The sequence below is a fragment of the Papaver somniferum genome, chromosome 10 (assembly GCF_003573695.1).
Source record: "Papaver somniferum cultivar HN1 chromosome 10, ASM357369v1, whole genome shotgun sequence".
In the NCBI taxonomy this organism is placed as follows: domain Eukaryota; kingdom Viridiplantae; phylum Streptophyta; class Magnoliopsida; order Ranunculales; family Papaveraceae; genus Papaver; species Papaver somniferum.
In genome coordinates this window covers 44,375,936-44,392,952 of record NC_039367.1, presented here as the reverse complement: position 1 = coordinate 44,392,952, position 17,017 = coordinate 44,375,936, and positions in this window count along the sequence as shown.

The window sequence follows — 17,017 nt, the reverse complement described above, 5'->3', positions numbered from 1 at the left end:
CAAATACAAGTTAGATACCATATATATGTGGGAACCGATCCTAGTACCTAGTCAACCAAGTTTTGGCAACTAGGGTGACTAATTCTAGTACCCACATGGAGGTAGAACCGAAACTTGTTTTGGTAGAACCGTGAAACCCATGATTTGTGATTTGATAGGATAATCCATCACATAGTTCTTGGAAGTCAGATGAACCAATTCTAAACTTATTTGGAAGTGTGGCAAATCGGTTCCAAGATTGTAAATATGAAAAAGGATTTACAAAGTAAAGATGTCGACATACTTTGAACATGTGCAGTAACTCTTATCATTTATTGTTCAAAGATATTCCTTAATAAACAAATCTGTATGATACTTTTAATATGCTGATCTCACCCACAACCAAGAGTTGCTACGACCCAAAGTCGAAGACTTGAATAAACAAATCTGTATCACACAGAAAAGTCTACGGTAACAGATAAATCTGTCTCCCACAGATAAACCTACGAGTTTTGTTCTGTCTTTTGATAAAATCAAGGTGAACAGGAACTAATCGATAACCCAGACTTATATTCCCAAAGAACAACCTAGAATTATCAATACCTCACAATAATCTTAATCATATGGTAGCGAAACAAGATACTGCGGAATCACAAACGATGAGACGAAGATGTTTGTGATTTCTTTTTATCTTGCCCTATCGAAGATATAATCTCAAGTCAATTATTTCAATTGAACTCGTACGATAGAAAATGGAAAGATCAGATCGCTCAACTACAAGAGAAGTAGTTTCGTCTGGCTTCACAATCCCAATGAAGTCTTTAAGTCGTTAACCTACAGGGTCTCGAGAAGAAACCTAAGGTTAAAGGAGAATCGACTCTAGCTAAACCAACTAGTATCACACAGGAGGTGTGGGGATAAGTTTTTCCAGTTGCTATAGTTATCCTTTATATAGTTTTCAAATCAGGGTTTGCAATCAATGTTAGATTAGTAACAAAGCATTCAATATTCACCGTTAGATGAAAACCTTTATGGAAGAGATAATCACAGAACAATAACATAAAAGAAAGGGGCGAACCTTTTTGGCGTACACCCTAGTTCGCAAATAAAATTTCGCAAGAGGCAAATATAAGACCTAAAGTACGTCATATTAGGGGGTACCTGTTACATGGCTCAGGGAAAGGCTACACCGCCACCGGAACCTGAGTCATGGAGATTTGGGGTCAATAAAGCCCATCCGGGAGAGGCACCTTGGATTCTCAGCTTAGCATATGACTTGGGTTGGGCGACTAAGGTAATAAGGACTTTCCCAAGGAGTGCATATCTGATCAAGGCGCCGAGGTACATGGTTGAGTCAAGAGTGCCAGGTACGTTTGAAGCGTACCTTGCCATTCTTGACAAGTCTTGGCTTATACTGCACTCGGCCTGAAGAAAACCCCACTTAGGGTGCAGTCTCGTAACCATAAGCCCTATAGGTAAAAGGGATAAGAGGCTGCGAAAACAACTGGTTGTTGTTAAGACTGGATGGGAGGAGCTAACCTTGTATGGTAGAATTACGCCTCCTTGAAGGGGCAACCAGGGGGGAGATAAGGGCGGCACCCTCCATTAGGGAGTTGATAAGTGTCTTAAGACGCAAATGTCATGAGGCTTTTTATTCGCAAGGATATTAAGGCTTGTCATATTTGTGCAACAATCCTGAAGAGGCAATAATACAAAAGAAAATTTTAAGGCAAGATCAATGGGTTTTTGCATGAAAGTGCAAGGACGTCCTGCGATTTTGTCGCAATGACAAGAGGTGGCATAATAAGACCTTTAATTAGGAGGGCAAAATAAGACCATATGATCAAACAAAATATTTATAAGTATCCGTAACAGATTATTTTTTGCAAGAAAGATAATGAGAGCCAAGTATGGGAATCAATACAAAAGAAGCACTATCTTTCTCATCAACAAAATATTAAAAGGAAAAGTTGACTCCAAAGTTGGTTGAAAAATGTGACTCGCAAAAGTGATAAAAATAAGACAGTTCAAGAAGACAAAGCTAAATAAGAAGCTCAAGCTTCAGTATTAATTTCAGTAGCAGGAGATAACAGAAATTCTTCACCAATATTCTCGCAAGCCTCTCCTTCATTTCGGTTTTGATCTTCGCCTTGACTAGCATCTTGATTATCGCCAGCAATTACTTCTTCAGGAGAAATTTCTTTCTCATTCTTATTAACACCAGCATATGCTTCTTTAGAAGGAACCTCTTCTTCATCTTCTAAGAAATTATCCTCTGCACCGCTTTCGTAATCATAATCACTATCAGCAGGACGAGAAACTTCATCATCATCTACTTTTAAAGGATCAATTGATGTAGGAGGAAGAGAGTTGGACAATAAAATATCATTTACAAGGACTTCAGCCAGGAGATGAACTTGGCGAAGAAGTGCTCTCTGATGATTCCTATCTTGAATATCCTTAAAATAAGCAAGATAATCAAGTCTTCTTTCTGCTCGGTCGCGAGAACCAGTAAGGGTAGAGACGAGCAATGCATTTTCTTTGCAAATTTTGACATATTTAGCCTCCAAAACAGAAATGGAAGAATGAAGATTCTTCTCAGACTCTGCGAAAGATAGAATACAAAATTTTATTAAGATAAGGAATTAAGAGAGATATGACAAAGAAAAGATAATTAAGGCAGTCAAACTATTATGACTACCTTCCTTCTGCGAAATAAGGTGTTGAATCAAGGACATACAACTATTCTCCCAACGGTCCATTGCGTCATCAAATTAATCTCCAACTAAACCTTTAAGTCGAGACTGAAGATTTTTCTCTTTAGAAATAAGAAAGGCATTTTTCTTCGCAAGAGAAGAATAAGATTCTTCTAATTTGGAATATTGTTCTTTAAGCTGATTCTCCTTTACACTTAAAGCTATTCTACCTTGAATGAGTGTATCTCTTTCAGCGATAGATGACTCTGTTACTTCTTTAAGTTCATTTCTCAAAGAGCGAAGAGATTGCTCTTGGTCATCACATACTTTTTGAAGAATACTAAGTTGTTGCGAAGATATCGCCATCTTGTTTAAATAAGTTCTCTTCTCTTGGGACAAGGTTTTATTCTCATCTGATAAAGTTTCCAACCCTAAATTAGCTTTAGTTAAAGAATAAGAAAGACGAGATACTTCGTTGCTTAATAAATCTTGTCTTTGAATTAATTGGGTATTTTCATTGGTAAGATTATTTATATGATCAAGAGAATATGAATAGAGGTTATCTAATTGGTTATATTGATCCATCAAGATTTCTTTATCAACACGGGATTCTTCAACAGCAGATTCACATTGATATCTCTCCATTATTCGTTTCTGGTTTAAAGCTTAACATGCGAAAGAGGGATTTCAAGGATAATTAGATATGGGAAGGATAAAACCATTAAGAAGGAAAATTAAAGACACATATAAGAAAATTATACCTCTCAATTCATCATTCTTCTTGCGAAGATTATCACGATCCAGTAAAACATTCTGAAGCTTCTGATTTTCGATACGAAGAGCATTGCATTCTTTTTCCAAAGCTGTCTGCGAAGCAGCTCTGTCAGAACCCAAATGCTTGCTCAGAATTTCACAAACATTAGACTTGATAGGATCAATAGAATACTTCTTGAAATCATCCAGAACTTCAGATAAAACTTTGAAGGCAATATCTATCCCTCCCACGGTTTCTTTCGAAAGAGGAAGAGACTTAGGTAAAGAACTGGTAGATATAGAAGGTTGAGAAACATTCTCAATGGGAAGAGAAGAGGTTTCATTCACAGCAGGATCAACAAGGGGAATTTCAATCATTGAGAGGTCAGCTGAAGAAATGAAGTCTGAGGCAGCTTTTTCGCGAATTGGAGATAAAGGTTTATTAACATCTTTATAACCCGGCGAAATACAATCCAGATAAGAAACAGAGGCAACAATATTGTTATTATAAAAGGATAGTGTTTCTTAATACCTTCTCATTCGCAGACTTTCTTTTATGCGCAACAATTTTATGCTGCGACTTGGGAACGTTAGGGTTCTGAACTGTAAATCTAGTGTTGGAAGCGCTTTTGCTGAAATAACAAGAGTATGGGAATCACATAAACAACATCAAATAAGGCAGTAAACAAGATCAATTTCAGCAAAACTCATAAAGAAGAAAAAAGAAAACTAACCTTGATGAATCCATGGAAGATAATAGCAGGGAGATTGTTTCGAAGAAAATTATGAACTATGAAGATTTGCAAAAGAAATAGTATGAAGATGAAGAAGAACTTAAAAAGATTGAAGAAGAAAGAAGAAATGTTGCAATAATGGAATTTGCAGAAGAACGATGAAATTGCAGAGAAGATAAAAAGAAAGAAGAAGAGAGTGAAAAGGAATATATATATAGAGGGAATTTCTCCTCGAGAAAATAAACACGATTAATACGGAAAGATATAAGCGGTTAAAAACTAACTGTTACAAAAGACGTGTCGAGAAATAAATGGAAGAAATAATACGTGTGATAAATGCAGAATATGAAAAGATAAGAAGTTGCGGCATTTCTCACATCATTCTCTACTTTGCAGAGAAGATATGAGAAGAGGCAAGATGTAGGATGGGAATCTCGCAATGATAATGTTTCAGCGAAATTATCAATGACACAGCACAACAGCGTCGCAGAACAATTTCAGAAATGATAAAATAAATGACGTCAACTAAGATCACGAGAAAGATATGATAGTCCTGCGAAAATTAGAGAGTTTGCGAAATTAACATTTGTAAGGTTGCGAGAATGTCGCAGACCATATCCGAAAATAAAGGATAGATTAGCTGGCATCCACTATGTATTTCCTTATAAATAGTCGTTCGAGTTGTAAAGAAGGAGAGAGATCTTTTTTGAGTAAGAAACAAGTAAATAGGAGAGAGAAAGTTCAGAGTAGAGATCATTCTTGATTTCTTTATCTTTTCTTGTAAGAACATTCAAAGATTAATCAATAAAATTAAGAGTGTAAATATAAAAATGAGTTGATTAATAATGAAATCATATGAGGGATGTAGTGTAGGATTTCCTGCAACTACACCTGATTAGATACAAGCTAATATCTTTCAACCGTTCGATCGAAACTTAGCTTATCATACACAAATGAAATGTATTTCATTTATGTTTGAGTAACCGTACCTAAACGTGTACACTTAGTCGGTTCATAAATAGTTAACCAATGGTTAGCCGTATGAGCACTTTCATATTAACCGTATTCATTTTCTCCACAACTAGTTCAAATGACTTCAAAAGAACTAGTTGAAGAGTTGTCCAATTTCTTAGGTCTTTATACATAGACACAATTGAAACAAAATCGGTTTGATTCATTTGAATCAATTCATGAACAATATAGACGCGGTTTGAAAAGATTGCTTTCCTTATAATATATTGTTTAAGTTCATGAATTACCGATTTGAGAAAATAACCAGCTTGGGTACGCGTACATTAGCAACCGGATTGAGTTGGTTTTGGTTTCCAAACTCAGCAGAATTTTTAGGGTAGAAAAGTTCCGCCAGTACGCGTACCTAAGGTGACTGGTTTACTAGTTTGTAAACTACAAACTCAGCAGAATTTCCAGGAGGAAAAGTTCCCCAGTACGCGTACCCAACCTGTCTTACCAATTCCGTATGCACACACTTGGTTTTCGGTACATGGATTTATACACTAATGTGGGAACACACTATATATGCTTATATCCATAGATGGTTACATAATCTCAACTCTACATTCCAATCATTGAAACATTCTTCTATAATGTTATAATAGTCGTTATTCATAACTATCATCATCAAAGCAATTTTCAAGAGATTGAAACGTCATCATGACTTTCGTCACGGGTAAAGATGAAAATGGTTAAAGAGAAAGCTTACCAACACATATTTAGAGAAATAGATAGGCGAGATAAACTCGGCTCGAAATAGCAAATGTGTATGTATGAAACCTATCATACTTATACGACTTTTGTCTCAAGAGTAGGAGATAGAGTAGATAGACTTTTGAGTGATTGATAAGTTCAAGTCTCCACATACATTTTAGTCATATGAAGTTCCACTGGTTCCTTGAGTAGTTCTTCATATTCGTAAAATGATCGTCGTGGAGTCTGGAGCTCAACTACACTTAACTATCCTAGTCCGAGACTTAGCTATAAGTAGACTAGAAATCAAGACATATAGTTTTGACAACTAAATTTGACAAACAAGCTTGAGATAGAAACGCCTGCGAGTTCGACCGAGCAATGCTCTAACACCTGTATCATCACCAAGTTGTATGAAAATGCAATGAGGAACAACTTCGGATATGAGAAAGATACTAAAACTGTCTCTCAGGGAATTATCAAGCGAAAGAGATTACATGATCATTCTGACCATCCCTGCAATCATCCATTTGGGTACGCTGGGTGTGACCACGACCTTGGTGGGACCGGTTTCCTCCTTCGGGTATTTGAGCCTTAAAGGGAGTATAACTTGTATGCTCATCTTCCCACAGAAAACCGTGCATGTAACCATGGACGAATATGGGCCCCACCATGTATATGCTTCGACCAAACGTCACCTTGTTGCACCTGTTTGATAGGAATGTGGGCCCGCCTACTTCGCTCAACCTTGGTACTCATCATGCGCCTGCTTGATCCAATGTAGGCTTGTTGTGCCTGCTTCGGTTAGACGTGGGTCCACTGCGTGCCTGCTTCGGTCGAACGTGGGACCCGATGCGAGCATGCTTGCTTCGAACATGGGCAGTTGTGCATGCTTATATCAAACACGGGTCCACCGTGTACATGTTTGAAATGTTTCCCGTACAGTTGATATGCTTGCTCGAGTGTCATCCTTGCTACTTCGACCAAACACCGACCTTGCTATCTTGACCAAACACCGGCCTTGCTGCCTGCTTCGCTTGAACGTGGGAACCACCGCGTTCTTTCTTTACTCAAAAATGAACCTTATGTGCTCAAATGTGAATGTGGGTCCTACAGAGAGCGTTGAAGCAACTTCTGGAGCGAGCAGGTCTGGAGAGCGTTGAAGCAGCTTCTGGAGTGTACGTCTAAGCGGGTCCCGGAAAGAGCGTTGAAGTGTTCAAGCAACTTCTTCTGGAGAGAGAGCTGAAACGCCTTCTTCTGGAGAGAGCTGAAACGCCTTCTGTTGGAGACAGAGCAATGAAGCGGCTTCTTCTGGAGGGAGCGTTGAAGTAGCTTCTGAAGTGAACGTCGAGGCGGCTCCTGGAGAGGGCATTGAAGCGGCTTCTGCTGGAGAGAGTATTGAAGCGGCTTCTTCTTCAGTTAGGTTTCCCCTTGAGAATTACATGCTTCTTGATTGACCATTTCTCTTGTGTTGAAGAAGTTCTTGACTGACGGCGAAGGAATTTCATGCTGAGCCTCAGTCCCCAAGCGTGGTCTACGTGGCTCTATCTTGTATGGCTGATGGGTCTACCATAATAAAGGTATCGCCATCCAGACTTCGTACTAGTAATCATATTACTTCTCCATGGGTAAAAATATGCAGAAGTTTAGATTACCTTTTGAACGTAGTGGTCGTTGATATGGTGAAGCTCTGGATGGTATCAATCGGCGAGCAACAACGGTTCTTGGCAGCAGTTGTGATCATAAGAGACCGGCAGAGAGAGGCGTGGTGGCAACTTGCACGAACTTGGCACCCTTCATACAATGGTAGAGATCGTCTCGTTATTAAAGGGAGAAGCAGGAACCGATGGCTTTCCTGATGTTTCTTCATGGAATAGAGAAGAGGGATACAGTCCCCTGCCCACGAGTATCCACTGAGATTTCGACTTGATAGATGTTGTCACGCTAAGTTCATGAGGCCATCTTTACGTCTGCTCACTTGAGTATATCCTCGTCTTTGGACATCTTGGAATCATAGTGATAGCGTGCTTGCATCTCTCTAAATTCACCATCTTTGAGATGGGCAGTGTTAAGCAGTCCCCAGTCATACTCCTTTGCCATTATCATCTTTGGATCGTGTCTTTGAGGAGTAGGGAAGTTCCTTCATGCGAATGACTTAACTAACAGGTTCTGCAAATATGATGAAGCTCTTGACATGGAGGATCTGTATGTACCTCTCAAGTCCCAGGTGCAATATCCTTTGGTAACGCAACTACTTCTTCTACGGGAGACAAATTCTGAAAGCGTCTCTCATTGATGTAGTTACCGTCGATCCAGATATGGAATATCTTGGACGTTGTTTCATCATTGTAGCAATCGTGCATGTCGTACTAGAGTTGAAGTTGGCAATTTTGGACGCGCATGATGTTGTATCTCGGTGGCTTTCCTTTTGCTGGTTCTTTCTAGCAGGGAAGATGTTGTTGTAGATGAGCGTTCAACAGCTTCACGAAGTCTAGAGGATGACCAAAAGCGCAGATTCTCCAACATAGCACGATAGACATGCACCATTGTTTGATAGAGTAAATTCGCCCGGATCTTTCTCGACATGACGCGCGGACATCGTTATTTTCTTGAGGCTGCTTCCCTTGAGGTATCGGGCTCCAGTGGAAGATTGCCGTCATAGAGCGTTGATACGTTGCATCGGCGTTCTTTAAACCAAATGGCATTATAATATAATAAAAATTTCCGAGAGGAGTTTGAAAAGTTGTCTTACTTGCGTCATGCTCGTACATCCTTATCTGATTGTACCCGCTATATCCATCCATGAAGAAGAACATGTCGTGTCCGCTGATGGAGTCTACTAACATGCCAATGTTAGGTAGAGGAAAATCATCTTTGGGGCAACATTTTTTCAAGTCTCAGATGAAGAAGAACGCCTTGTCAGCAAAGATGCATCGTGGGGCTTAGCCCTCAATGATGCGAGTCGGTCCTCCTCCTGAATTGACGCCCCCGTGGGGAGTGGGATGCAATGAACTTTGTCTGATCCTTCCTGCGGAGCTTCTCTTGGTTCAAACAATTCCACTCCACATATCAGTGCATAGGGAGACAACGACGCAGGGATACGAATGACTTCTTTATTCAGCATAGTCTTCAGGAACTGGTGATATGTCGAAGGGACAATCCTACTGTCACGAAGCCACGGTCTCCCCAATATCATGCGGTAGTCTGGCTCTTTTTCTATGACTTTGAATTTCACCTTTGACTGGACGGGCCCTACAGATAAATTCAGGTTGACATACCCCTACGTGTTGGTTTGGTTTCCCTCAAAGTCTGTCATTGTAGTAGGCTTCAATACCATCTTTTCTTCGCGAACCTTGGCCGTCCTGAGAGTCTTGAGAGTAATCATATTCGAAGATGCTCCCGTGTCGATGAGAGCCCTCTTGAACTCTGAATCCTTGATGCGTGCGGTAACATGTATGGTACGGTTGTGACCTTCCTATGGTTGATTGCAGCAAACGTCTCCGCTCACTAATTCTTCGAGAGGTGTAAAAGTTCGCATAAACTTTCCACTAGAGAAGTCGCTTCCTGATCCACCGGCCTCTGGTTCATAGTGAAACTATTGACTTGAGGAGGATCGTTGTGAGGATCAGTCCCCAGTGTAGGAGTCTCCATGACAGGACCGCTCATATCTGATGTCATCTTGTTGAGGAGATCGAGTATGCCGTTCATCGCTTCTTTGATCCGGTCCATGTAGGCCCGCGCCGCTGAAGTACCTTCTCCGGGTGCGTCGAATGCGTTCCTTGTTGGCTCCAGGGGCTGTCACCGCTCTTGTGGAAATCGATCAGTTAATGTCTTAAGAAAAGTGAGTACCTCTTTCTGAGTTGTAGCCACGTCCACTTGGGCCCTAGCGAGAACTTCTTGTCTCTCCATCAAATCCACCATGGTAATAGGGGGTTGTCCTCCTCTGGCTCCTCCATCTCCTCGTCCCGATGGAGGAGTGGCAGTTGCTCTGGTGACGGCTGGAGGCGTTACACTTGAAGAGATGCCAGGGTTTGCGGCTGTTCTGGCTCTGGTGATAGGAGGTGTCACTCCCAATGGAATATCTCCGCATGCTCCGCTGGTGCTGGTAGTAGAGGAAGTAATTCCACGAGATACATTGATGGTATTGACTGGATGCAGGTGACACCACTAATTGGGATATCAACACCGAGAGTGTTGTCAGTGCTAGTCCCGTCAGGATTGGTTGCTGATCCAGACCTAAGATCCACCATTTTCGAAATTAGTAAAATTGAATTGGTATTGAAGATATTGACTTCACAACCGAGAGATTAATCTCCCACTGTGGTCACCAATTGTTTATGGGTGAAAACTATTTCTGCTGGTTTTGGTAATTTGGGGTGTGTGGATGAGAAATGAATCTAAACCCTAAACAAATGCATTGCACGGGAGTGCTTGTGATTCGAGAGATCAATCTGTACAATTATGGCCTAAACCAAGAAATCGCCGTTCCAGACTTGCTTCGGTCACAAAGTGAAGGAGATTGGGTTGATCTTAGGGAGGCAAGCGAAGAAGGTGTTGATATTTTGGAGGTGCTGGTTGTTTATGACTTGTATCAGAATACCGAACTGGATTGCAATAATGTAAGCAATCAGCTCTGGGTGTTTGAATACGTTGTATCAACACTTGGTTTTTGTCTTGCCTGTGTTGGAAATAGGGAGGAGAACCTATTTATACAAGTCATTGATCCTAACCCACGTCTCTCTTGGGAAGTAGAGGAGGTGGAGTGATGGAGTAGTGGAGTCGTGTTAGTGATTGTCACACGATCAGGTATAAGCCCACTTATCCCATCATCACTAACCGTCCATGTAATCCTGACACGTTCTTGTGATGGCGCGTTGCACGCTGAACGCTGTAAACCGCCATACCAATATCCCAGTATGTATCCCCCAGTTTGTGACATGCTTGATGTCTCGATTGTGTGGATAATGGGACCCACAGAAGGTAGCATACGGTGCTAGGTTAAATAACTAAGTTATTTAGGAAGTCGATACTCATGAAATATCGTGTGTACTCTGTACATGTAATGCATCGAATATAATCAATGTGTATGAAGCATCGTTGTTTTATGGCTTAACGGAGTAAGTCGTGGATTAAGCGTCTTAGAACAGATGCATGCTTAGCTATCTTCGAATGATAGTTTGGAGGTTGCACTTGCAAGCCCTCCCTTGGCCGATCACATGACGTGGTAGAGTGACGGATGGTAATCACCACGACAACTTATTACCCATTTAACTCCTAGCATGGGCTGCCTAACTAAGCTGGTAGAGTTGGACGGATAAAATGATATATGACGCTCATCTGCGACCGTTGATGAAGTTTTAGGGTTTTGAAGAGGTGCGCAAGCATCACTCTTCAGCTTGGTCGAAACCAAGCATGGGAGGTGTTTTTGACAGGACCGACCGGGCAGGCGTGTAAACGGCTTGCTGGTGTGCATGTCCATACCTCACTGCCCCATGAAGATGCGATCTAGGCCACTCAAGTTTACCAGTAAACAGGATTGGCTGAGATAGATATGCGGCAGAATCCTGTGCCGCAAAGGATTTCCAAAGGGGCGCGACATGCCACCTTCAGGGCGCACGAATCGAGGTGTCTGGTCCTGCCTTTCTCTGGTCGGTCGGACATAGATGTAGAAGAGCCCACGGTGATCATGTAGATACTCTCTGGACCTCCTTAGTCTATTCCTGCACCCTTCATCCAGGCTGTCGAAGATGGACGCTCGTGATCGATTTACGACACATGTAATATGCCGCAAACCCTAATTAGGGTTTTATGTTGGTCGCGCGCATGCTACTTTGGCCGGACGAGTTTGCATGCTATGCTCTTCGTTTGGATTGGCCGACCACGTGGGACCCACATTGAGACGGTGGTGAACATGGTGATACCTGACTGACAGTCATAGGCCTGATCTAAGCCATCCAAACATGCTGGTGAAGTTGGATGGTCGTGATCAATTTGAGACCCTTAGTGAAATTTCCTGCGACCCTTTAAGCCTAACGCCGACCCAACTTCAGGCAGCCGCACGTCATTATGTGGCTAGATCAGGGGAGGATCGATTATGCAGGTAGGAAGGGGCCCTCCAGTGTACATCACGGTACTTTTCCGATCGGACTTGGAACAATCTACGACGTCCAACTGTGCCGGCGAAGTTGGACGGTCGTGACTGTTTTTAAGTCTTCCTTGGTCGGCCCTTGTCGCGATCCTTCTGCTCCACACCAGCCTGTACATCCAACTCTGGGCTGGGGTTTGGTGTCTATTTGAAGGGCGTGGTATGTATTCGACCGACCAGCGCAAAAACGGGCCCGCTGGTGGTCATTGTGGTGATAGCCTGCTCATACTGAGGATCGTCTAGGCTATCGAATCATGCGGCCAACCTGCGTGGTCATGATTATTTCTGAGACTGGCACGGGCAGTCCAGATTATACTCAATCGGGCTAGTATAACACACCGAGAGACTTTAATCAATCGGGCTAGTATAACACACCGAGAGATAGCCTGTACGGGCATTTCGTGCATGCCTCACTATTGACACTCGGAGATTCGTGTTACTCTATTAGGAGCAACACTCAGTCCTCATGCCGCACCAATAATGAGGGTTCCCGGGAACAACACATGAAATACAAGGATAATAAGGCATTAATTAATAATGCTATAAATCCACAGAAAATCGGGATTGTTGCTACATGCTCCGTTCTGGGTGTATCTAATTCACAGGGATTGTTGCCACATGCTCCATTCTAGGTGAATTAATAAAGTGAAGAAGTATTCATCACTCAAATGGCTTTATCCTTTACAGGATGTCAGCCTATTAAAATTCGGCTTTTACAATTTTAGACTTAAACAAAAATCCACCATCAAAACTTTGTTAACAAGGTAGCATTGATTGCAAACCCTGATTTGAAGACTATATAAAGGAGAACTCTAGTAACTGGGAAACCTAATTCCCATACCTCTTGTGTGATGCTAGTTGTATAAACTAGAGTCGATTCTCCTTTAACCTTAGGTTTCTACCGAGACCCTGTAGGTTAACGACTTGAAGACTTCATTGGGGATTGTGAAGCCAGACCCAACTATTTTCTCTGTAGTTGCGTGATCTGATATTATTGTTTCTGTCGTACTGAGTACAATCGTAAGATTGGCTTGAGATTAATTTCTCCGATAGGCAAGATAGAAAAGTAGTCACAGACACCTTCGTCTCATCGTTTGTGATTCCACAATATCTTGTTTCGCTAGTCGATTAAGATTATTGTGAGGTGATTGATAATTATAGGTTGTTCTTCGGAAATTAAGTCTGGGTTATCAATTGGTTCCTGTTCACCTTGATTTATCAAAAGACAGAACAAAAACTCATAGATATTTCTGTGGGAGACAGATTTATCTATTCATGTAAACTTTTTTGTGTGATCCAGATTTGTTTATTCAAGTCTTCGACTTTGGGTCGTAGCAACTCTTAGTTGAGGGTGAGATCAACTAAGGGAATCAAGTGCGTAGTATCCTGCTGGGATCATAGACCTAAGGAGCGCAACTGTACCTTGGATCGGTGTGATATTGATTGGGGTTCAACTACAGTCCAGACCGAAGTTAGTTTGTAATAGGCTAGTGTCTGTAGCGGCTTAATACAATGGGTATTCAATCTAGACTAGGTCCCGGGGTTTTTCTGCATTTTCGGTTTCCTCGTTAACAAAACTGCTGGTGTCTGTGTTATTTCTTTTCCGCATTATATTTTGTTATATAATAGAAATATCACAGGTTGTGCGTTGTATCAATCAATTGGAAAATCCAACCTTTAGTTGTTGAATGAAATTGATTGATACTTGAACATTGGTCTTTGGTACCGTTCAAGTTAATTTCTATTCTATTCAATTAGACTCGCAGATTTCTATTTGCTTGAGTAAGTATTGAATCGAGAAATTGAGATATAACTCTTTGATATACTTTTTATTAAGATTGAGTATGATTATCTAGTTGATTCTCTTAAAAGTATATTGGAGTTAGTCCATACAGATTGCTAAGCGAATTATTGGGTGAGGTTGTTGCACCCCCACTTTTTCACTACTAATTAAGTCCCAGGAAAATAGACATCAGTTTTTTATTTCTTTCAATAAATTGTAGAAGGTCTATTATGAATAAAACTATCTTATTATGAATAAAATTATTATTTTATAATTTTTCTTGTGATAGTTTTTGATTACATAGCTTGTGCTTGAATGCTTTATCTTATTTCTATGTATGTTTATGGGATGTCTGATTTCGGTTTTCATGATGTTAGAGCATTGCTCGGTCGAACTCGCATGCGTTGCTATCTCAAGCATGTTTTTCAATGTTAGTGATCAAAACTATAAGTCTTGATTTCTAGTCTACTATAGCTAAGGTCTCAGACTAGGATAGAAAGTGTAGTTGAGCTCAAGAACTCCATGGCAATCATTATACACGACGAAGGACTACTCAAGGAACCGGTGGATATTCATAGACTAAAAGGTATATGGAGACTTGAACTTTTCTATCACTCAAAAGTCTATTTGTCTCCTATCTTGAGACAAAAGTCGTTTTGCTATATAGACTTAGATTATACGCATTTGCTATTTCGAGCCGAGTTTATCTCGCCTATTTATTTCTCGAAATATTTGTTGGTATGATTTCGCTTTAGCCAAGTTCATCTTTACCTAGTGACGAATGTCATGACAAGTTTCAATCACTTTAGAAATTGCTACTTTGACGAAAAATAGTTTGTGAATAACAACTATAGAATATCAACGTCCTCTAATAATGTTCTAATGATTGAAATGAGAGTTTAGATTATATAACCATTGGAAGATATAAGCATTGTTGTGGAAACACATATATGTATAAGTCCTTATTCATTGAACCGAAGTTTGCGAACTTTGTTGATCAAGAGAACCGGCATGGTGGCGTGAGCTAAGTCCGCGAACTCAGTCCGTCAACTGGCGGAAGTTCTCGTCCTGAGAAATTCAGCTGGAGTTTGTGAACTATGTCCGGGAACTTAAGTCCGCGAACCCAGTCCGCGAACTTGAGTAGGTTATATTTAAAAACGATGTTTGTGAACCTATTCTTATATAAACTAAGGAATGCAAATTGTAAACGGTGGCTATATAGTTCATGAACCGATTCGAGTGAATCAAATCGTTTTTGCTTCGATTGTGTCTTGTGCAGTTACATAAGATTTCCTTGAAATTGAACAACTCTCTAACTAGTTCATTTGAGTCACTTGAACTAGTTATGGTGAAGAAGAATATGGTTGATATGAAAGTGATCATATGGCTAACCATTTGGTTGACTATTGTTGAACCAACAAATGTACAAGTTTGGGTACAGTTACACAATCCTAGAAACATGCATTTCGTTTGTGTGTAACAAGCTAGTTTTCGATCTAACGGTTGAAAGATATTAACTTGAATCTAAATCAGGTTTTCATCTAAAGGTGAATATTGAATGCTTTATTACCAAGCTAACATTGATTGCAAACCAAGATTTGAAAGACTATATAAGGGAGAACTCTAGCAACTGGGAAACCTAATCCCCACACCTTCTGTGTGATACTAGTTGTGCTAAGCTAGAGTCGATTATCCTTTAACCTTTGGTTTCTTCTTCTAAACCAGGTTAACGAATTAAAGACTTCATTGGGATTGTGAAGCCAGACCGATACTACTTTCTCGTAGTTGTGTGATCTGATCTTGCTGTTTCTATCGTACGATTACAATTGTAATAATTGGCTTGAGATTGATATCTCCGATAGGCAAGATATAAAAGAAATCACAAACACTTCGTCTCATCGTTTGTGATTCCACAATATCTTTTTTCGGTGCGTCGATTAAGATTATTGTGAGGTGATTGATAATACTAGGCTATTCTTCTGGAATATAAGTCTGGTTTATCAATTGGTTCCTGTTCACCTTGATTTATCAAAAGACAGAACAAAACTCATAGGTATATTCGTGGGAGACGGATTTATCTATTACCGTAGACTTTTCTGTGTGATACAGATTTGTTTATTAAAGTCTTCGACTTTGGTCATAGCAACTCTTAGTTGTGGGTGAGATCAGCTAAGGGAATCAAGTACGTAGTATCCTGTTAGGATCAGATATGTAGGAGCATAATTGTACCTTGGATCAGTGTGAGATTGATTGGGGCTCAACTACAGTCCATATCGAAGTTAATTTGGAGTAGGCTAGTGTGTGTAGCGGCTTAATACAATTTTTTTTCAATCTGGACTAGGTCCCGGGTTTTTTTTGCATTTGCGGTTTTCTTGTTAACAAAATTCTGGTGTTTGTGTTATTTCTTTTCCGCATTTTATTTTGTTATATAATTGAAATATCACAGGTTGTGCATTGTTCAATCAATTAGAATATCCAACCTTTTGGTTGTTGATTTAAATTGATTGGCACTTGGATATTGGTCTTTGGTAACATCCAAGTTATCTCTCTAGTATTTGATAAAGACTCGCAGATTTATATTTGCTTGAGTATATATCGAATCGAGAGATTGAGATATAAACTCTTTGATATACTTTTCATCTAGATTGAGTCTGACTGTCTAATTGATTCTCTAGAAAGTATATTGGAGTTTTTCCATACAGATTGCAAAGAGAAATATTGGTTGTGGTTGTCGTACCCTTGCTTTTTCACATGACCTTAATATTCGATCTCATATGGTGTGAACCCTTACAGTTTGGGTGACTTTTTGATTTAGCGGGACTGAGTTCTAGCCCATGTTGGTAGGCTTTATCAAAGGATCATGAGGGGTTCTGATTGAAACAATATGTGAAAAAGTCACAATATGTTGAATCGTTTGGTTTAACATAAAAGCATATGTATTTCGGGGTTTCAACTTTAGCATTGCAATAGTTAAAACCGGTTTTCAACCTTTCTTTGGTAAAGGTTGCTCTTTGTTGTTGTTCTTTTTTTTTGCGAGAGGATGACAACATAACGGGGGAAAGTTCTAATGTGAACTTGCGCTTAATAACATATCTTTTGGGGGTGATGAGGATGCGGAATTTGAGGTAGCGAATTTGTTAGTTAATCGTTTTCCTGTTTAAGAAAAGCCTGATTTTATTGCATATATTTCTTGCGTTTGCTTAACAAAATTTCAGTACAATTG